Raw genomic sequence first — 22,497 nt, 5'->3', positions numbered from 1 at the left:
TTGACAGAGCCACCCGGGCACCCCACCAGTACAAGTAAGTTTATTGTGAATTGTTTACAGTAGGGCGAAAACAGTAAACCACTTGAGGGGTTATCAAGAGGGATATCTTTATTGAATGAATACATTCAGGGGCACCTGGTTGGCTCAGTCTGTTAAGCATCCGGCTCTTGATTTCGTCTCAGGATATGATCTCAGGGCCCTGGGATCAAGCCCTGCGTCGGGCTCCCTACTCAGCGGGGAGTCTGCTTCTCCTTCTCCCTCTCCCCGCGCTTGCGCTCTCTCTCAAATAAATACATAATATCTTTCTGAAAAGTAAAAGAAAAACTGCTATAAAAACTGTATTGTGGAGATGTGGGGAAATTTGAATATGCACTGTATGTTAGATGCTCCTAACTGATTTTAATTTTTTTAGATGTAATAATAGTATTGTAGTTACTTAGGAAAATCTTTATTCCAATCTTGGGACATAGGTGCTAAAATACTCAAGGGAGAAGTATCATGTTGATTGAAACTTGCTTCCAAATGGTTCAACAAAAAATGAAGTGTGTGCGGCAGGAGGACAGGTGAGGAAGGCAGAGACAGACGGAGAGACAGAGAGAAGGTGCAAATGTCGGCAAGACGTTAGCAGCTGATGAACTTCATGCCAGACCAGAGGGGTGTCATAGTTACTACTCATCCAACTTTTTGGTAAGCTTGAAACTTTTCAAAATAAGTTGCAGAGAAATATAATAAAAGTCATGGAGGAAAAAAAATTAGACAAGGAGGCTGGAAATCACAGAGGGAGAGAAGGTAGTAGAGGAGAGAAGACTGTAAGGACACAGTCCTGGGGACGCGGAGTAGGTTGAGAAAATCAGGGAGCGTGCAGTCCCGAAAGCTCAGGAAGAAAGCGTTTCAGCAGTACGAAGTGCTGCTGGGAAGTCCAGTAGGATGCCACCAGAAAATGCAACAAACGTTGGCTTCAGCAAGACGGAGGTCTTTGGTGGCCTTGATAAAACGGTGAGGACAAGAGCCTGATTGGTTTGTGGGAAAGTTGGAGTTGAGGAAGAGGAGTCAAGAAGAGATGATTCTAAGATGAGCTTTGTTTGGGGAAGAGAACAGAAATGTGAGGCAAGAGTTGGAAGGGGAATGGGCGTGGAGCCGGTTCTTGTGCTGTTTGTGTTTCTGAAGACGAAGGATGGGAAGACCCGTCTCCATGGCCTTGGGAAGGAGCAAGTAGCCTACAGGAGAGGGGAGAATGCAGGAGCGTCACCTACAAGCGGCTGCCAGGCAGTGGCGTCCAGAGAGCAAGGGGAAGGGCGTCCTGGGTGCAAAGACGTAGGGCTAGAGCTCCTCTGGATGCAAGGGTCTTCTGCAGGGATCCCCACCACAGGGCTGAGGGGGAGAGAGAAATGTGAAGTCGAATCTCAGAAGGCAGAAACATGAATTTGCTCGGAGGGTGAAGAAGAGTCATGGTTCGGCCATGTTGCAAGCTCAGCTGTGGCCATAAATGGAAAGCGAGGGCCATCAACATGGGGAGACGATTTTCTCCTGCAACATTCCGTTATTTGGGAGCAGGTACAGGGTAAGAGGATAGCTGGGGGGTTCACCAGTTGTGTTGGACTTCTCCAATTTGTATTGACAGCTCGGAATCCAAACCACTTTCCTCTATGTCCTATGTGTGGAACTCCCGCCCCATCTTACCAGTCTCAGTGAAGGGCACAGCCCCCCTCCCACCGTTGAAGTTCCCACGGCCAGATCTCTACCTTCACAGCGTCCCCTGCAGACAGGACGGAGCACGTGACCCCATGCAGCCAATCAAACGCACTGACTTAGGTTGCGGATCAGGAGGCAAGGAAGATGCGGAGGTGGTGTCAGCCGCGGCTACAAGGCCGGTGGTGGCCGCCCGTGAGCAGTGAGCAATGTCCCTGCAGCCTTTGTCGCTCTGGGATGGCGGCAGAGACGTCTTCTTCAGGCTGGTTCTATGCCAAACCTCTGGTTGTGGCTCTCGCCCCGTAACCTCAAACCTGGGTCTCCAGTTCTCCCAGAAATCCTTTGAGCCAACAGCGTACAAAACGGTATTGATGAAATGGTACCTTAGTGATCATAAAACCACTGGGCTCATCTACAGATTAAGTGAGCAAGTTCGATTTTCTACAACTAGTGTATTTTGGGGCCTAAACGAACAAATACGGTCTGTCGTAGTAATTCTATTTTACAGGTTTTCTGGTTATCCCGAGCCTTGTGGTTGAAGGTTACATTCCTGTGAGATTAAACAGGAACAAAAACACCTCTTGGACTCTAACAGATGAATATCTCGTGGAACCTCTTCAGTTCCTTCTCCTTGAATGCCAGCAAACACACTGCGAGAAATCGGCCATCCTGACGACAAGGAAGCAAGCATGTGTGGTTTAATCATAAATTAGATCTCTGGAGACACCCGGCTGTTCTCCAAAACCGCTAACTTCTTCCTCCTCTAGCTAAGATGACGGTGACCAGGAGAACACTTGTGTCCTCAAATAACTGGCGAAAATGTGTCTCCTTTCCAGCCTTCTCGTCAAATACTCTTGTGACCAATAGTTCCATTGGATTTTAAATGAGGCCGGATTAAAGTTTTTAGTTTTATAATTTTGAGTCTACATTAATAGCAATTGTACCTTCTTTACCCCTCCCTCCCTCCTTGCCTCCCTCGTTGTCTCCTTGCATTGGCTAGAACCCTCAGATCATCCCTAAGCAGCAGAACTGAGGGGTGCCTGTCTCAGTAGGTTGAGCGTCTGACTCTTGATTTCGGTTCAGGTCATGATCTCAGGGTCGTGAGATCTGCCCCCTCCCCCCACCACTCGTGCGCACAAGTGTGGGCTCTCTCTCTAAAATAAATGAATAAAATATTTTAAAAAGAAGTGAGACGACTGTGGTGATTTTTTCAACCACATGACTGAACTCCTTCAGTGGCCAGTGTAAGCCATTCCGCAGCGTAGCTCTAACCTGGATTTTGGGACAGAGACCTGACGTGCGTCTACCAGCCTCGTCTCTCGTTCCACTTACCCTGGCCCCTGGTTCTTCCCTCTGCCCTTAGCAATCCCACTCGTGCTCAGGGCCCCTACGTTAGGTTTGGTTTTGTTTTTGCCTCTCTTCATTTTGCAAATGCGGAACGCCAGCCTCCAAGAACGTGAAGGTCGATTTTGAGTTTGAAGCCACACAGCTAATTCGCGAGGGCCAGCAGGTCCGAACCCTTTCTAGGGTATTCCCCAGATGCTGAATTTTGGGAGTTTGGCTTTTGTAGTAATTTAAGTTCTTCGAGGGTAGTAATGATATTTTTCTGTGTTTATGTAACGTAAATCACTTGGTCAATGAGGATGGGCCTTAGATTAAATTTAATAATAAATTTTAATTAAGAAAAAGTTGGGATTTTTTTAAAAAGATGTTATTTATCTATTTGAGAGGGAACACAAGCAGGGAGAGCAGCAGGCAGAGGGAGAAGCAGACTCCCCGCTGAGCAAGAAGCCTGATGCGGACTCGATCCCAGGATCCCGGGATCAGGACCTGAACTGAAGGCAGACACTTCCCCGACTAAGCCACGTGGGTGCTCCTAATTTAACATTTTTCACCTTAGTACTTATGTACTTACTTAGGGCCTAATTCATTTTTGCAGTATTTTACCTTATTTCAGTGTGCAAACATACTCTATTTTTTTTTAAAGATTTTATTTATTTATTCGACAGAGATAGAGACAGCCAGCGAGAGAAGGAGCACAAGCAGGGGGAGTGGGAGAGGAAGAAGCAGGCTCATAGCGGAGGAGCCTGATGTGGGGCTCGATCCCAGAACGCCGGCATCACGCCCTGAGCCGAAGGCAGACGCTTAACCGCTGTGCCACCCAGGTGCCCCAAACATACTCTATTTTTTGTTATCCTACTGATTAATACTCGGCTTCTTCTTCATTGAGGCCAATGCTGCAGTAAAGAACAGGAGCTTTGTAAATACAGCTTTGGCCGGAGAATTTCGGCAAACTCCATCCCCGTACTTGCAAAGTGGTGGTACACTTAAAAACATTTTTGCCAAAGTTTTCTCCAAAACGGTTTTGCCAGTTTACATTCCCACCAATAGTGTATAAAAGCACGCGATTCCCTACACCCTCAGTAACACTGTATGCGCTCAGTCCGGTACGAAGTTCTATTTTGCATTTCTCTGACTGCTTTATTCGTAAGTTAATTGTCTGTTCGTTTCTTTTTACCTCTCTTTATCACTGAATAACATTCTATTGAATATCCGGCTGTATCACGGTTGTTGATCCATTCAGCCTGAGTTTCTTTAATCGGTGTGTTTGTCTTTTTATTCATTTATCAGAGCCCTTTACATATTATAGGTAGTAATCCTTCGTCTGTTACATGTGTTTCAGATATCTTCTCTCAGACTCTTGCTTTTCCATTTTAATATCTATCTCAGTAGAGAAGATTTTGGTTTGTAACATATAGGAAGTCAAACTGGTAAATGTTTCCTGCATAGCTTCTAATCTTTATAAATTTGTGTCGTATCTTGCCATTTAAGTCAACGGAGCTCCATCTTGAATGATGAGTGTCGTTAGCAGGGCATGGGCAGAGAAGAGCATTCCAAACTGAGACACCAGAGAGGCAAGTCCACAGAGGGGAGCAAGTGCCAGGTTGTTCTCTGGGCTGGCTTCCTTCCAAAGTGCATTTCTGCCCTAGGGCCATGTGACTGTCCTTGCTGGGCTCCAAGTAACCTGCTGTGTAGCTACAGGGCAGAGGACCAGAGGGAAACTAGGTGTGAGCCTTAACCTGCCCTCACCTGGTGGCTTACCTTAACTAAGTTATCAAGCCCCAGGAATGTTTCATGCCATGTATCCATCCATCCATCCACCCATCATCCATCCATCCATCCATTATCCATCCATCATCCATCCATCCTTCTGTCTGTCCACCTGTCCATCCTCTCATCCATCCTTCCATCCATCCATCCATCAACCACCCATCCTCTGTCTACCCATCATCCATCCATCGATCCACCGTCTATCCATCCATCCATCCATCCATCCATCATCCATCCATCCATCCATCCTTCTGTCTGTCCATCTGTCCATCCTCCCATCCATCCTTCCATCTATCCATCATCCATCCATCCACCCATCCATCCATCTATCCATTACCCATCCATCCATCCATCCATCCGTCATCCTGCCATCATCCATCCTTTCATCCGCCCATCCTTTTATCCATCCATCCATCTACCATCCACCCATCCAATATTTAAAGAGAGATAACCACCTACATACACTAGTTGAGGTACTGGGGATACCCAGATAAAAGAGACAGTGTTCCTGCTCTCACAGTGTTTACTATCCAGTGGAGAAAGCAAATAAATAAATTAAATAATAAATAATAAAATAAATAAATCAAAAGGCAGTTTCACACAGTGATAAGTGCTATTTAAAAAAACACCATGAGGTAAGAGAGCAGGAATGTGTGGCACGACGGGGGCGCGGACGTGCGTGAGGATGCTCCTAGTTAGGGTGGGGGGTGAAATTTCTCAGAGGAGGTGATATTGGAGCTAAGAATGCAATCAGCCATGTGAAAAGCTGGAGAACGGTGTTGGAGGGACCAGCAAGTGTGAGGACCCTGAAAAGAAGAAAGGCAGAGTGTGGTATGAGCCGGAAGGAAGGCCAGTGCGCTGGAACTTCGTGGAGGTGTGGGGAAGCCCGAGGGCAAGGCACAGGGGAGCCGGGGGGCGTGTTCTCCAGTGGCCTTCCTCCCAGTTTACATGACTGTCCCAGCTCTTTGAAATGTGTCCTGCCTCTTTCTTTTTCAACGGTGTTTGGGTTCAGGCGACAAATTACACATTTGCCCTCCCTTGAGGATCTCAGTGAGGGCTCTGAGTATTTCCCCATGCGAGGAGACAGTGGAGGGTTTAGGCAGGAGAACCGAGGCCCCCACCTCGGATGCTTCCTGTGGCCACAGAAGAGCCTTCTCCACATCTGAAATACGAAGAGAGCCGCTGCCCTGGGCCTGGCCTCTACGTCCAGGGACCTGCACGATGACCACTTGGGTGTGATTCTGTACTAACCTAAAACGGTTGAGGGCGCCTAGCTGGCTCAGTCGGTTAAGTAACCGACTCTGATTTCAGTTCCGGTCCTGATCTCAGGGTCCTGGGATCGAGCCCTGCGTCGGGCTCCGTGCTGCCCGAGGAACCTGCTTGAGATTCTCCCTCTCCCTCTGCCCCTCCCCCCTCTAACAAAATAGAAAAAGAAACACATATTTATATCTACTGTCACTGACGAGGTCTCTCTCCCTCAGACGGTGTGTAGTCCATTTTAAGGAAACAGCAAGGGCAGTATAAGCGAGTACAAATAAATAACGGGCATAATCGGTGTGTGCTGTGCTCAAAAAATTTTTTTTAAGTTATTTACTTATTTATGTAAGTAATCTCTATGCCCAACGTGGGGCTCGAACTCATGACCCTGAGATCAAGAGTTGCACGCACGCTCTTCAGACTGAGCCAGCCGGGGCCCCCAAAATATTTTGTCGTTCATGGCGGAATCAGGAGAATGGGCAGATGATGTGGTGAGAGCCAATTTCTTAATGAATCCAGGATATTCTTAATCCTCCAGCACAACATCTACCCCAGAGCACCTGCCGGAAACACGACTGCGGAGCACATTCCATGGTGGGAGTATCAGTTTCCCGACTCTAAAGTGGGAAGGATAAGCCTAGCGCCCGGGGATCCCCGGCAGATCAAATCCTGCCTCATCCGTGTCTCAGACGGTCCCCTGTAAATGCCCCGTCCCCCGGGGGGGAGGGACCTCCTTGCCGGCCCCCACCCCCACCTCCCACTCCCTTCCCTCCTGTTTACTCTCACCCCACAGCCAGCGCAGTCCAACACAGTGAGTCAGGATGTTTGCACGTCGGGAGATGACCACCACCTGTCGTCAAGCTTACAGAATTACTGACCACGTCCCCCGTGCTGACGCTGCATCCCGTGACATAGTTATTCTGTAACTAGAGGCTTGTACCTCTCGACCCTCTCTACCTATTTCGCCCGTCCCCCCGCCCCCCACCGTGGGGTGCTCCGATCAGGGGGAAGCCCGGCAGGAGAGGAGAGATAAAAACGTGTGGCCTACACCTCGGGGGGGGGGGGGCGCAGTGACGGGGCGAGGGAGGGAGTCTGGGAACGCGTGGCATCCTCCCGTTTTTGGTGACCGTGTCTGGTTTTAAGTAGCCCACCGGTCGTTTAGGGCCTGTGGCTATTTCGAGGCGGCTCTCCTCGTGGGCCTGTCTGACGGGTCAGCAGGTGGTCATTGTGGGTCCTTTCTACAGTCTGTCCCGCAAGCCTGTTTCCCCCAAAGCGGCCTCTGCACCCACCTCGCCTCTGGCCACCACCGTCTTGGCCTCCGGGTCTGGGGGTCTGTGCGTCTGTTTTGCTGTGTTTCTTCACGCGGCCACACTTCTCAGCCAGGCCTACCAGGCCTTCAAGATTAGGACGCTGCCCCCACGCAGAGCCCTGCCTCACCCCGTGCCCGTGCCCACCCCCACCCCCCGCCCGTCCCCACCTCATGCTGAGGGCCCACCATCCAAACCCCTTCTCGTCCCCGCGTCCCACCCTGCAAACCTCTCTCACTGTGTTCCTGCCAGTCCTGGGGGACTGGAGTCTGGATGGGACAGCGTCCGGCAAACCTTCCTGACCCCTCCTGTCCCAGATCTGGGCGGAAGACCTCGCCCCCCCCCCCGCAGGAATTACCATCACGTTTGTACCTTCTGAGGCAACGTTCTGGTCTCCGCTCCTTGAACGCAGGACGTGGGTCTGCAACCTGAGCTCTGGTTAAGGGGCGTCAGCGAACACTTGCTGTCTGAACGATAAAGGGACGGGAGAGTGAGAGACGGGGCTGGGGCCGGTGCTCAGGCCACGGTCTGGCATCTGGAAGCCGGTCGAAGGCTCCCTGCAGGGACCCCCGGGGGAGGATGCCACCCCTTAGGGATGTTAGACCCCGTGCACGGCTCTCACTCTCGCCTCTGCCTTGGGGTCTGGCCCCCCTCTTTCTCTGGACCATGCTGCCTCCCCCCCACACACCTTCTCTTCCCTCTCTGCCCTTGGGGGTGAGCTGTCCCCCCCCACATGCCACCCTGCAGGGCAGGGGAAGGCACAGGTCTCCGTGTTTGGCCCTGAGCACGCATAGGAAGCCAGACAGCCAGCCAGCCTGCCGGCCAGGTTATATTTAGATTTCTGTCACCTGACGGGGTCATCCATGAATCAGGGCACAGTGGCAGCCGTGGCCTTCCGGGAGTAAGCTGAGGGGGGACCAGGGCGGCGAGGAGGTGGGCAGGAAAGTGGGCGCCAGGCTCCCTGCAGCAAGTCTAGCGCCAGGGGTGAAAACGTGTGGCTTCCGTTAAACCTAGGGAGACCAGCTCAGACCCCAGGAAGGACGTGACCTTAGAGATCAGCGCCGGGCCTGGGCGGAGAAAGGGGGCGCCCGGGAATGAACAGAAAGGGCGGCTCAGGGGGCTGGACCCCTTCCTGCCCTGGTGAGCTGCTGGAGTGAGGGGCTCTCGGGCAAGCGGGCTGCGGTCACGGGACCCCACGCACAAGGGAGAAACCAGGAAGAGGCAGCCCGGGGGGAGAGCTCCTTCCAAGCCCCGCGGCCTTCCTTGCCACAGATCTGACTTATCAACTGGCCGCCCTGGGGCCAGGGAGTGAGCCGCACCCGATCAACGATCCAACTGCTTTTCCTCCCTCTTATCTAGAATGCATCCCCAGCCCCTCGTGGGGCCTTGGCAGGGTCTCCTGACCTGGCTTTGCCCCCTCCTGGCGGCGATGCCCTCATCCCCGCTCATCCCCGCCCCTCAGCCTGGCTTTCAAAGTCTCCTCCTTCTGACACCCAGCCTTCCCCGCGCAACTCGCCTTCAGAAAATAAAATAAAATAAAATAAAATAAAATAAAATAAAATAAAATAAAATAGGAAAGATTGACTGTGGTATTATTGACATAAAATAAACCAACATCACAGTCAAAAGAACAAGGCCCCGCATCACTCCAAAATTTCCCCAGGTCCTTTCTTCCCACTTCTCTCCCTCCCCTGGGTCAACGTCCCGCAAACGCTGACATGCGCCCCCAATTTGGGGGGTTACGTGTGAATGGAACCACAGGGTACCCCTCCTCGCCTGGCTTTTCTCACTCAGCACAATTATTCTGACACTCACCCCTGCGCTGTGCAGACCACCAGCTCATTTCTTTCGATTGCCGAGTTTCATCCTTCTCCAGGGCACGAAGGGGCTACAACCTGTTTCTCCACGTGCTTGGTGGTGAACACAGGTCGCTCCCGGTTTTTGCTCTCAGACAAAGCAGCTCTGAACACCGGTGCTCGAGGCTCGGCGTGGCCATACACGCTTTCATCGTAGACTCCCAGGGGCCCGTGGGCAGTCACGGCAAGCGTGTGCTTAATTTTTCCAGAAACAACCAAGCTGTCTTCCAGAGTTCTTGCTCTGGTTCACGTTCCGGTCAGCAGGACAGGAGAGGGCCCGGTCCTCCACGTCCTCGCCAGCACGTGGACAGCCAGGCTCTCTCCCTTCAACCACTCTGACAGGTGCGTGGGTCTCCACCGAGGGCCCCATTCGCATCCCTCTCGCCACTAAGGGTGGTGAGGGGGTTTTCACCGGTGTGTTTGCCAGGTGATAAGATGTCCCTTCAAAAGTTTTCCCCATTTTTAATTGCATTGTTTTCTTAGTGTGAAGTCTTAAGAGTCCTTCATACACTCTGTACACAAGGCTTTATCGGATATACGACCTTCCAATATTCTCTTCTAGCCTGTGGCTCATCTTTTCAATTCTCCTAACAGCGTCCTCTAGAAATCTGATGTATCGATTTTGTTTTTCTGTTACAGATAGTGCTTTCGACGTAGTCCCTGAGAAACCTTCCCCGAACCAAAGGTCATGAAGATTTTAAGCTAAGTTCATTAGTTTTATGTTTTACAGTTGCGTTCTATGATCCGTCTCGAGTATTTTGGTTTGGTTCTGTCTGTGTGGCGATCGATGTCCCACGGTTTCGTCAACTATTCATTGAGACGATTACCCTTTCCTTCCCCACTGGATCACCCCTGCTCCTTTGCTGAACGCCAACTGGCCACGTACGATCAATGTCGTGGGTCACGGGCCCAGACTTTCAAATACCTGGATTCGAATCCCCTCATTGTCACTTACCAGCCTAACCTACCCTAGGTAGTTTTTTTTTTTTTAAGATTTTTATTTATTTATTTGACAGAGAGAGAGAGTAAGTGCACCGGCAGGGGGAACAGAAGAGAGAGAGGGAGAAGCAGGCTCCCCATGGAGCAGGGAGCCCGGTGCGGGACTCGATCCCAGGACCCCGGGATTACAACCAGAGCTGAAGGCACACGCTTCACCGACTGAGCCACCCAGGCTCCGCTACCCTGGGTAATTATATGACATTTCCTAAGCCTCAGCCCGCTCCTGTGTAAGATGGGCTTGCTGATAACACTTAGCTCCCACGGTTGCAGGGATAATTAAAGGGGGCGATCACACGAAGTTCCTGGAATATTGAGTAGACATTCGGTAAATGCTAGCTACAGTTTTTTGTCCCCATGTCACAGGGGATGCAGGGTGAGCTTTGAGACATGACACAGCTCTCCTACGGCAGAGTTCAGAAGTGGGGCAGGACGTTTCTAAGTGACAGACCACAGTAGGCGGACCCCAGGTCTCAGCTCCTCCATCCCGTCGTATCATCTATCCTGTATATTTTATAAAGATAACTTCTTGGGGGCACCTGGGTGGCACAGTTGGTGAAGCATCCAACTCTCGGTTTCGGCTCAGGTCGTGATCTGGGGATCATGGGATCGAGCCCCGCGTCAGGCTCTGTGCTCAGCGCGGAGTCTGCTTGTCCCTCCGCTCTGCCCCTCCCCCTGCGCATGCACCCCCTCCAAAATAAATAAATAAATCTGAAAAAAGATAATTTTGGGTCCTCATGCAAGGCTGCAGTACTAACGGCAAAGCCTTAACACTTAGCTTGTGCAGACGTTACTGCAAGTACTTCCCATCCCTTCCCTCAGGCAGTGTCCAGGAGGGAGGCGAACCGGGACGCCCAGCGGACACACCAGGGGATGAACGCACCAAAAAAAAAAAAAAAAAAAAGCCCACTGAGATTTTTCTTGGAATGGTGTTTATTTTGTGGATCAATTTGGGCAGAATCAACACCTTACAGACCCTGAGTGATCTGACCCATGAATATGACACAGCTCTCCGTTCATGTAGGGTTTCCTTATTCTCCTTATTTTTTGTTCGCAATGCTCTGTAGCTTCTAGTGCGTCTTTGTCGGGTCTCTCCCTGAGCGTTTAATATTTTCGTGATATCCTAGGCGGCATTTTAAAATTTTCAACGTCTGATTGAATGTAGAAATACAACTTAGTTTTGTGTTATATCCAGCAACATTATTAAATTCACTTATTAATTCTAGTATCTTTTTAGCCATCCTATACAATTTTCCACGTAGGCAATCATATCAAATACAGTTTTACTTTTTCCTTCCCAATCTGGATTCCTTTCATTTCATTTTTTTTCTTTTTTTTTTTTTTTTTTGGATGGAAAGCATATGATTTTATTTTTTATTTTTTTTAATGTTTTTTTATTACATTATGTTAGTCACCATACAGTACATCCCTGGTTTCTGATGCAAGGTTCGATGATTCATTAGTTGCATATAACACCCAGTGCACCATGCAACACGTGCCCTCCTCCCTACCCATCACCAGCCTATCCCATTCCCCCCCCCCCCCTCCCCTCTGAAGCCCTCAGTTTGTTGCTCAGAGTCCATAGTCTCCCATGGACTTCACTCCCCCTTCTGATTACCCCCCTTTCTTTATCCCTTTCTTCCCCTACCAATCTCCCTATTGTACCGACTAGAACTTCCCATGTGACACTGAATATGAGCAGTGTGAGTAGACACTGCGTCCTCGATCCTGATCGTAAGGCAAAAGCATTCGGTATTTGACCATTAATACGGAATCGAGCATCCATACAGCAATAAGTACGATGTTAGCTATGAGGTTTTCACAGATGCCCTTTCTCGAGTTGAGAAAGGGATTTTTTCTAATAATAAGACATGTTTATATTTATCTGCATATATGCCACAGCTCTCTGTTCCTTTGTGCTGATCCTGATTTCAGTGGGTTTCACTTCCTTTAACAGGTCAGATCCGTTCATGATATATTATCTGACTGAAAATGTCTTCATTTTCCCTGGGCTTTTTTGCAAGCTATTTTTGCTGGGTATGGAATTCTATATCGTGTTTTCTTTCTCCTTTTAGTACTTTAAAAATGTTGTTCCCCTGTATTTCAGATCACATCGATTCTATCAATCACATATCCCACAAGAAGATTGCAGGAATATGTGTCTCTCTACAGAATGAGCCTTTTTCCTCTGCCCGCTTTCAGATTTTCTCTTTCCTGCTCTTTCTAGATACCTTGATTAGGATGGAACTTGTTGGTTTTCTTCATGTTTTGTGTGCTTTGGGTTCACTGAACTTCTTGGATCTGACGAGTTTATAGTTTTCATCAAATTTGCAAACTTGTATCCATTATTTCTTTGAATATTTTTTTTCTGTGCCTCTTCCATATGGGATTCCGGTATGCACATCTTAGGCTTCTCGGAGTTATCCCACACTTGGCCATCATATATTTTCAGCCTCTATTTCTCCGTGTTCCTCTGTGGACCCTTCCTCTTACTGCGTCAAGTTCATTAACTTTGTCTCCTCTGGCGTCTCATCTGGGGACTCCGTTCAGTGTATTGTCATCTCTAGAGGCTTGGCTTGGGTCACCGATGTGTGTTCTCTGTCTCTATTCCGCATGATCTTGTTCCTAATCCCATCACTGATGCTGTTTCTGGGCCTGTTTTGATTGACTGACTTCTCTCCCCATCATGAGTTGTATTTTCCTGATTTGCGGAATGCGCGGTGATTTTTCATCCAGGGATGTTATTTCAGATAGGCAGAGCCTCCCTGAGCAGGGGACGTTGGATTGGAGGCTAAGTGTTGAGAACCAGCCAGCCGTCTTTTTAGTCTTGACTGACATTGATTAGAAGAACATGGAACTCATTTTAATTTTCATTTCCCTGATTACCAACGAGGCTAAGTATCTTTCCAGATTTATTGGCCATCCAGATTTTACACTTTTTAAAGATTTTATCTATATATTATAGAGAGAGAGTGAGCAAGAGAGAGCATGAGTGAGCAGAGGGAGAGGGAGAAGCAGGCTCCCCGCTAAGCAGGGAGCCCAAGGCGGGGCTCAATCACAGGATGCTGGAATCATGACCCGAGTAGACGCCTAACTGACTGAGCCACCCAGGCACCCCAGCCACCCTGATTTTAACAAGAAGAAATTCCTATGTTCTTTGCCCATTTTTCCCCTATGGTTTGTGCCTCTTTCACATACTGATATATTTTTTTTAATTATATATTAAGGAAAATAACTCGTCATATAGTATAGATATTTCTCACAATTTTTCCTTTGTCTTTGAAGTTTGTACTTTCTATCCCCTATGCCTGAAATGAAGCTCACTCTTACTCCAATCTCCCTTACCTGCTCCGTTTTCCTCCAAAGTCCTTATTACCACCTGACATATTATATATTTGTGTTGTCTCCTAACTAAAAAACAAGCTGCATCCGGGCAGAGATTTATCTGTTTTATTTACTGCAGTATCCCCCCCCACAAACAACAGGAGCAGAGCACATGGTAAGTGTCTATTAAATATATTTTTTTGGAGAGGAGGTTAATCTTGTTTCCATATTTGTGTTTTCATTAAAATCAGTCACTTTTTCAGCTACGGTTTCTGACGTTAAGTCATATTTAGAAAGTCTTCCTTACTTCAAGAATATTTGTTTTAATTTTTACATTTAAACATTAAAAGCTCTTTGACATTAATTTTGATGTGCATAGTATGATTCTGGTTTTATCAATAAATTTTCTTCCTCCTGCATATTTCCCGGCGGCCACCGTCCTACTTTCTGTCTCTACGAATTTGATTGCTTTAGGTTCTTCATAAAAGTGGAGTCACACAATATTCTCCTCTTACGACTGGCTTATTTCACTCGGCATAATGTCCTCACCCGTCCATGTTACAGCAGGTGCCAGAATGTCCTTCCTTTTTAAGGCTGAATAATATCCCACCATGTGGATAGACCACATTTCGTCTACCTACTCCTGTGTCGTGGACACTTGGGTTGTTTCCGCCCTGGGGCCATGGTGAATAATCCTGCTATGAATACAGGTGCATAAATATGAGATCCTATTCTTAATTCTTTGGAGTACACGCCTGGGAGTATAATTGCTAGATGACACGGTCGTTCTATTTTTAATATTTTGGGGAACTGCCATGCTGTTTTCAAGAGCCCCTGCACCAGTGTACGTGCCCACGGTCAGGACACAAGGATTCCAGTTTCCTCACATCTTTTTCAACACTTGTTATTTTCCGGGTGTTTGGAAAGTGTTTGTCTTTTAAGAGTAGCCATCCTACTGGGTGTGAGGGTATCTCACTATGGTGTTTTGTTTTGTTGTTAAAAAACAACAAGGCAAATGCAGGGCCTGAACTCAGGGCCCCCACCCCCACCCCAGAGCATGACCGGAGCCAAATCAAGAGTTGGACGCTCAGCCGACTGAGCCACCCGGGCGCCCCACTCACTGCGGTCTTGATTTCCCTAAATGATCAATGATACGGAGCATCCTTCCACGGGCTTGTTGGCCATTTGTATATCTGCTTCGAAGGAACGTCTATTCAAGCCCTCTCTCCGTTTTTAAATTGGGTTATTTGGTGTTTTTTGTTGCTGAACCAATGGATTTTTAGTGGTTGTTAATTCCATCCTTGAACCAAGTGAAGTAAAACAGGAGGAGGAATAAGCAGGATGCCTGGTGAGGAGCGCTGGGGTCTGGCCAGCAGTCCCTTTCTCTGTGGGGGCTTCCAGCTCTTGGCCGCACCTGCTGCCCCCGCCCCGCCCCACCCAACCTGGAGACCGAAGTCCCAGCGGGGCCTCCCAGGTCGGTAGGGGGCCTGCACCTGCATTGGTCCCCCATGGGGGTGAGCACGCCACCTGCCGGTGGGACTGAGAATTTGTCATTTCCCTGAGAATCCAGGCACAGGCTGGACGGCTGGCGGTCAAGGCAAGGTTTAGCCTCCACCAGCCAAGCTCTAAGCTTTTGAGACTGTCTTCAGCTCCGTGAGTACTGAAGTGCTCCCCCCTCCGCCAGCTTTGGGAGTGCCACGGTGGAGATCATGGGGACCCTAATGTCCCCCAAGCAGGAATTCCCTCACAGGGTCCTCAGGATTTCCACTCAGGGAATTCCTAGGGCTCCAGCCGGATAACCCTGTCCTTTCTGGCTCCAGTTCTGGTCCATTTGGCTCGGCATTCAGGGCCTCCCTGCTGTGGAGACCCCAGGCAGCACCTGGCTGAGTGGCCTGGCCTTTGACCCAGCCCTGTGCCCTGGGGAGCTGTGGGGTCCAGCCTTTTATCATGGCTTCCCCTTCTCAGCTGTCCCTGAAGCCAGCCCTCAGGTCTTTTCCATCTGAGTTTCACTGCAGAATTCAGCAGGGATCCACGTCACGGGTGACCGCTGAATCCCGAAGCTCTAACACCTCTTGGAAATAGGACGGCCCTTCCTCTTGTCCAGTGAAATGATTCCTGATGCCCTTCCTCTCTCAGAAGCTTATTCACCGGCTCTTCTTCTTTCTGATCCCCTCGCCTCGTTCCTGCTTTCTCTACTTTGAGAAAATGTGTGTTTCAGTGGAAAATCATGCATTGTAGAAACCCTAGGGGAGCCCCCTCTGGGTCTTCTGATCCCAGTTCTCTGTGAAGTGTAGACATCTGACAGACAGCAACACAAAAATAATTCTTGTCTGTAGAGATGGGAATTATGTCCTACCCCGCACAGGCTGAATTCCCTTTCTTCCCTGCCTCCCTAGCCCTGTGGAAAGAACAGTTTGGTCGACATTTGTACGTTCATTTCAATATTCCTGATTTATAAATGGGTCTGTTCTGCAGGTTTTCTTTTTCCCTTTTTAAATTACAATATTATTGACTGTATTCCCTATGTTGTACTTCTCATTTCTGTGACGGGATTTAAACATGTCAAACCGTCTACTTGGTTCCCTTGTTGGTTAACAAGTGGAATAAAATCTTTAACAGCTGGGACACCTGGGTGGCTCAGTTCGTTAAGTGTGTGATTCTTGATTTCAGGCTCAGGTCATGATCTCAGAGTCATGGGATCGAGCCCCGCATCGGGCTCTGCGCTCAGGAGGACGTCTGCTTGAGATTCTCTCTCTGCTCCTTCCTCTGCTCTCTCGCTCTCTCTCTAAAATAATAAATATTTTAAAAATCTTTAACAGGTGCTCATTTTTGTATCTGGATGAGATTCATTATTTTTTCTTTTATGGAAAATTATCCTTGAAGGTTCGACTGGGTGGGTCCCTGTATCCAGAAAGCCCAGCTCTCCAGCACTGAGACCCAAAGGGGTCCCTTTTAGGGGAGGGGACACCAGGGATGCCTTGGTTCCCCTTCCAGTGCCCTGTGGGCTCCCGGGGAGACCTCACCTCTGTGTCCGGGTCCCCACAGGCTACAGCACGTGCGGTGGGGAACATGCAATGAAGGCGAAGTTGAGATTTTTCCGGGTGGGGGAAGGAGGCTCGCTCTGAAAGTTCCCATACGGTTTTGCACCAGCACAGTTCAAGGGTGGCTCGCCAGCCTGGCCACACACGCACTTGCCCGCAGGTAAAATGGTTGGCCTGTCAAGGTTTCGAAAATGCTTTAGCAGATGTTGCTGTCGGGGGGCTGGGGGAGTTTGTGTTTCGTGGGGACAGAGCTTCGACTGGGGAAGATGACGAGTTCTGGAGACGGCGGCGATGGTCACGCGACCTTGTGAGCGCGCCCATGGCCTGACTTGCAACCGTAAAGGGGCAGGCTTCACGTTACACACATTCTACCACAATAAAAACATGAGAGCTAATTGCTCATTTCAATACTTTTCTGGGTGGGCTTCTGCGGGGAAAGCTGAAAGGGGCAAAATTTCACAGCTTCTCAGAGACTGAGCTTCTTACGCACGTGATGTTTAAGAATAAACCTTCCTCCTCCCACTCCCCCCACCCCAGCTCTCAGCCAAACAATAAACAAAGACATGGCCTACCATCTAGAAGGTTCCAGGGAGCAGCGTGGAGGCGATACAAAGGAGCACCAGGGTGAGGGGACACCAGCCTGTCAATGTGATGTTTGCGGTTGTCCTGCAAGGATCGTGTTGGGCGGCAAACGACAGAAACCTTCGCGAGCTGGCTTAGGCCTAAGCATGCCAGGGGATGGGAGGCCCCTGGGGGTGCTGGAGGGGTGTTCGTTCCTGCTGCTGCCGTAGCTCTGGCCGTCAGAAGTCCGCAAGGGGTCGGCAGGACCTGTTCCTCTTGGAGGCTCTGGCGGAGAATCAGATGGCCACTTCCTGCCTCGTCCCGACCGCTGGCTTCCAGGGTCACAGCTCCACTTCCTTCTTGGGGGGATCCCTGGTGATGACCGTGGCCCCACTTGGGTCAGCAGGATGGTGTCACCGTCTCAAAGTCCCTTTGCCCAAATAAGGTGACATATTGCTGGGTCTTTCTGTGAAATGTGGGGACAAGGACAGGACTGTGAGTACTCCCCATGCCCTCTCAAGGGGATCTTCATCCCCAGGAATTGGGACAGTGGGCGGGGACCCCCTCACCCTCAAGACATGGCCGCTGCCTGCCCATGCACCCCCAGATAGCTACACACTGACCTTGCCTCTGGATGGGGAAGATCCCACCTCAGTGGCCTCAGGGCAGGGGCAGGAGGACAAGGGGCTGCCTGGCTGTGGTTGGGACGTCCCAGCCACCCCGGGGGGGCTTGGTAGGACTCCCACACCCCTCTCAGAGCACTTTAAAGACGAGTTCTTATTTTTGTGATTTACAAACGTACCCAAACATCCTCAGACAATTAAAAGAAGACAATTTAAATCTCTAGGAAGCCCACCGACTCAGCAGTACCCACTGGTAACATACTGGTCTACATCTTTCTTGACAGATTTCAGGATGTGAGTTTATAACATCGTTGTACCTGCTGTATTATCACCTGCTTTAGTTGCTCAATACTATGTCATGATCCCTGTTTTACAAGCAGAAGTGTAGGATTATATGTCCCGTTCTATCAGCATCACAGCGCTGTACAGAATAACATATTTAACTAGTACAGAGTTGATTGCCGAATTGCTCCTAACTGTTCACTATTATAAACAACACCACCCGAACCTCTTTTCCGTGTCTCTAGATATCACCTTAGGGTAAATTTCTTTTCTTGTTTTTTTTTTCCCCCACAGAGAGAGAGAGGAGAGCATGGGGAGGAGCAGAGGGAGGGAGAGAATCTCAAGCAGACTCCACGCTGAGCACGGAGCCCAATGTGGGACTCGATCTCACAACCCCGAGATCACGACCTGAGCCGAAATCAAAAGTCAGATGCTTAACCGACTGAGCCATCCAAGCGCCCCTCATTTCATTTATTAGCTTGTAAGATATGTTTTCAGATCAGAAACACTGACCCTTTTCCCATTTTGGTTCCGACTATTGTTCCCCATTTAGACAGACACCCACCTTGCTTGGATTGTTGCAAGGTCTCTCTCATCCTGCAGAAATCTTAAAATCAAACTTATCGATGTTTTCTTTTACGATTTCTGGTTTTGTAGCAAACTTAGAAAGTCCTTCCCCACGCATGACCATTTTAAGAAGAAAAGCATCCATATTTTCTTCTGGTACTTTTCTCTACTTTCATGTTTTAAAGTTACGTCTTTGCTGTAGCTGGAATGCGTTTTCCTGGGAGAGGGGGATCCAGGTAGGTAGTTCTTCAAAGTGACCAGGCAGGACCGTGACATGAGTAGCCCATCTTTTCCGGGGCAATCTGAACCACCACCACTGGCACATCCTAAATTTCCAAGCGTACTAGAGTCTATTTCTGGGCTCTGCTCTGATCACTGCTGTAATTATCCTGACTCTAGTAATCCACTTCCTTGTCTTTATCCCCACCAGACTGGGAGTCACTTGGAGCCAGGGACAGGGTCCCGTTCCCCAGGGCGCTCGGTCACGGCACACAGGTGCAAGCACACGGCGGCCCCTCACCTCCCACGGAGCATGTGCCCACAGAGGGCAGCTTCCCAGGCTCCGTTCCCAAGGCCGACTCTTGTTTGAATTTCAGGCCGGGTGAGCCCCTTACCCCCAGAAGTCTCCCTGAGTGTTGGGGCACGTGGAGCAAAGCCCTGGCCGATTATTTAATCACGTCATGGGATGGACAGTGATTATAAGTCTGGCGGAAAACACCAAAGTCCAGTCCAGAATACAAACTGTTGGTTTTTTGTTTCTTTCGACTTCAGGTCCCTTGATACTTTGTTTCGACTTCACATCCTTTGATACTTTGAACCACAGGGTGACAAAGTGTTGGACCGGATGGGAAGGAGCTCAGTATGAAGGCAAGGAGCAAGGATATGGGGCGCCTGGGTGGCGCAGTCGTTAAGCGTCTGCCTTCGGCTCAGGACGTGATCCCGGCGTTCTGGGATCGAGCCCCACATCGGGCTCCTCCGCTGAAAGCCTGCTTCTTCCTCTCTCACTCCCCCTGCTTGTGTTCCCTATCTGGCTGGCTGTCTCTCTCTGTCAAATAAATAAATAAAATCTTAAAAAAAAAAAAAAAAAAGGATAAAACAAGAGCTTCCTCCCTGTCCTGTGCTGTTTCCGGGAGCCGGGCAGCCTGCTGGTGGGAAGGGATGCTCAGTCTGCAGCTGGGGTGGGGGGGGTCTCACTGCAACAGACTTGGCCAAACCCGGTGCTCCTCCCCCCACATCAGGTGGCCCGCGGTTCCCTGGGTTCCAGGATCTCATACTGAGGTCCATTGAGCTCTGGGCCCCCACCCTTCAGCCACCCGCTCTGAGGATGCTCCTACTGTTGGTTCCAGCTCTGTATTTGGAAGCCACACTACCCCCCGTCAGCCGTTTCGAGATTAGAAGGAGCAAACCGCGGCCCCCGGAAGCAGTGTTTCTGCCCCATCCAGTCCTCCCTTTAATCACTGGTCATGACAGGGGCTGACACTCCTGAAGTGGCCTCATTCTGTGCATGACTCAGATGCCGTGGCCACCTGGCAGGATGCTGATGAGGACATGGAATCCCGGGGGAGGAGGGGACTGCAATCCCCTCCCAGGTCCCTCCAGTCTGAGGGTCTCGGGTTCTGTGGCTTCCAGAGGCGAAGCTCTTGTGTGTCCAGCCGTCCCCCGTGGGGGGACAGGGCGGGTGGGACCCTGAGGTAGGAACAAAGGCACGGCAGATGGCCACCAGAGGGCGTCCCCCATTCTCCTGGAGCCTTGGGGCCTCTGCACCGCCCAGACCCACGAAGCACGGCACCTGCCCGGGGCAGAAGGAAGGCCAAACAGACCTCCCGCCCCTCTCCGGGCGGAAAGACGGTGGCTGGCCAAAGTGGGGAAAGAGTGTGGGTGGCAAGGCAGGTCCACACGCCCTGGGGTGGGGCCCCAACTTTGCTCTCCACCCCACCCACGGCCATCTGCCACTCTCCGAACACTCCAGCGTCTGTCCCTGTTCTCTCCGCTGCATGACACATCCTTCAAGGCCCGGTTCAAATGTCACTACTGCACCTCCCAGCCCTGCCACTCCTGTGCCCCCACAGGAAGCACTCATGGCTTTCAACAGTAATGACAGAGGCCCTTCTGTCCTGCAGAAGGTGGGCTCCACCATGGAGCAGACCACAACTTGCACACCTCCACATACAGACTTGTGACAGGCGTGGAAGCTCGCCTGTGTTACATCATGTCCTCACCTCCTCCCGCACTCTGAGAGACTTCCCTGAGGGCAGGTGCTGGGTCTGAGCCTCACAGGGCCCAGTACAGAGCCTGGCAAACAAGCCCTCTGGTTTGCTGGAAGGAAGCATCCGTTACTCACTCCTCTCTGTGATGGCTCGGCTTCTTTTCTCGGTCAGCACACACCCAGCAGGCACTTTCCCTTGTGTGCAGGGCTGTGTGGGCACCCCGTCCCCGCAGGGGACAGCGGACAGTCACAGCAGCGGCTCCACGGCTCTGTCCCTGGGGCACCTCGGCGTCACCAGTGAGCTCACTTATTTTGCAAGCGAGGAAACTGAGGGTCAGGTGGGGGAGGGGCCTGTGCAGGACGCTGTCGGCAAAGTGCACGTGGGATTCCGACCCCCCGACCCGGGCCGCGTGTGTCCTGTGCACGTGGGGGGCAGCAGGTCTGTCGAGAATGCTGTGTCAACTAACCAGGGCCGGCCCAGAGCGCTACCGAAACCACTTTTTGGTGAATCAGTGGGACGCGAACTGAGGAGTCACGGCCTTGGTGGCAGAGCATCAGCTCTACCCACAAAAGCGCTCGTTTGGCTCTCAAAAGATCATTTTGAATTCGCTTTCAGGGAGGCTTTTGAGCAGCTCAGCTTCGTCTCGATCCTCCTAAGAGAGAGCACAGTTTGCACACGCACGGACGTGGGCTCAAAGGCCGTCCTCGGCCCGGCCCGGCGCGCATGCGCGGCCTGCAGCCGTGCCCTCCCGGAGCTGCTGGGCGCTCGCCTGGAAGGTGGAGGTGATGACCCCCGGGGCCGGTGGGGATGCGGCCAGACGGGGGTGGGCCCTGGTCCCCGCAGGTGCTCCGGGGTGGATGTTGGCAGCCCTGACCCCTGATGGCAGACATGGCCCCGAGTCTGAGTCCAGGACGGGTCCGCCGGCTGCAGGACCTCGGCCCCAGCGCAGCGTCTGCGTCATGGAAATTCGCCAGCCCTGCAGATCAGGAATCCCACTTCCTGCAAGCCGGTTGGTAAGCGCTTCCCACAAAGCCCAGGGTAGCATCGCCCTCTTCCCCGGGCAGACACAGTGCACGCAGTGTGTGGCTATTTTTACCCCCAGGGCGCTCATCTCAGTCAGAACGGTCAAGTCGACAAAATGGTTGGTTGGCTCCCCGTCCCCGCCCGGCTGTAAGCTCCGTGGTCGCCCATGGGGACTGACCACCGTGCAGGTGGAGGCCCAGCCCCGCCAGGACGGCCAACCGGCCTGTGACCCCGGGCAGCCTGCGACACACGCTCACAGCAGAAGCTGGCTCCGCAGCCCCTGGGTGCTCCCGGGTGTCCTCCAGCGGCTCTCCGTGGGGACGCTGTGTTTGTCCCACTGGAGCCCACACGGGTGGGAGCCAGCATCCTCACTCTTGGAGCCCCAGGCCTGGCTGCCCCGGGCAGGAATGCTCACCCAGGCTCATCTGCGGGGACCCCACGGCCACCCCATGCACCCTGCCGAGCATCTCCCCCCCCCCCAGGCCTGACCCCCACACCCGGACGGTCCTCTGCGGGGCCTTGCAGTCAGAAATTCTGGCTCCTGGGACCCTCAGGAGCCAGCCTCCCTGGCAAAGGGATGGGCTGCTGTGTGGGCGCCTGGGCCTTCCCCCACCCGACGGCTGAGCAGGAAGGGGAAGTGTGGTCTGGCTGGG

At 51.2% G+C, this 22,497-nt stretch overlaps 1 protein-coding gene across 10 annotated transcripts in view; it reads right to left on the bottom strand.

Moving 5' to 3' along the window:
- Positions 1 to 426: 426 nt before the first annotated feature.
- The window catches only part of ZFP3 (ZFP3 zinc finger protein), an 86,479-nt gene continuing 64,408 nt past the window's right edge, over positions 427 to 22,497 (bottom strand). The window contains exons 3-7 of one of the 10 annotated variants that reach the window (XR_006411845.3): positions 17,154 to 17,608; positions 7,737 to 7,831; positions 7,347 to 7,442; positions 6,844 to 6,907; positions 3,664 to 5,606 (exon numbers count right to left, since the gene is read on the bottom strand). The gene's annotated coding sequence lies outside the window, so the exon portion shown is untranslated. Of the gene's footprint in view, positions 5,607 to 6,843; positions 6,908 to 7,346; positions 7,443 to 7,722; positions 7,832 to 8,052; positions 8,776 to 17,153; positions 17,609 to 22,497 lie in introns of those variants that run through there. The other 9 variants (XR_006411850.3, XR_007191757.2, XR_006411848.3 and 6 more) reach the window with 9 other exon arrangements.

The sequence above is a fragment of the Ursus arctos genome, unplaced genomic scaffold (genome assembly GCF_023065955.2).
Source record: "Ursus arctos isolate Adak ecotype North America unplaced genomic scaffold, UrsArc2.0 scaffold_14, whole genome shotgun sequence".
Lineage (NCBI taxonomy): Eukaryota > Metazoa > Chordata > Mammalia > Carnivora > Ursidae > Ursus > Ursus arctos.
This window is presented reverse-complemented; position numbering and strand designations above follow the sequence as displayed.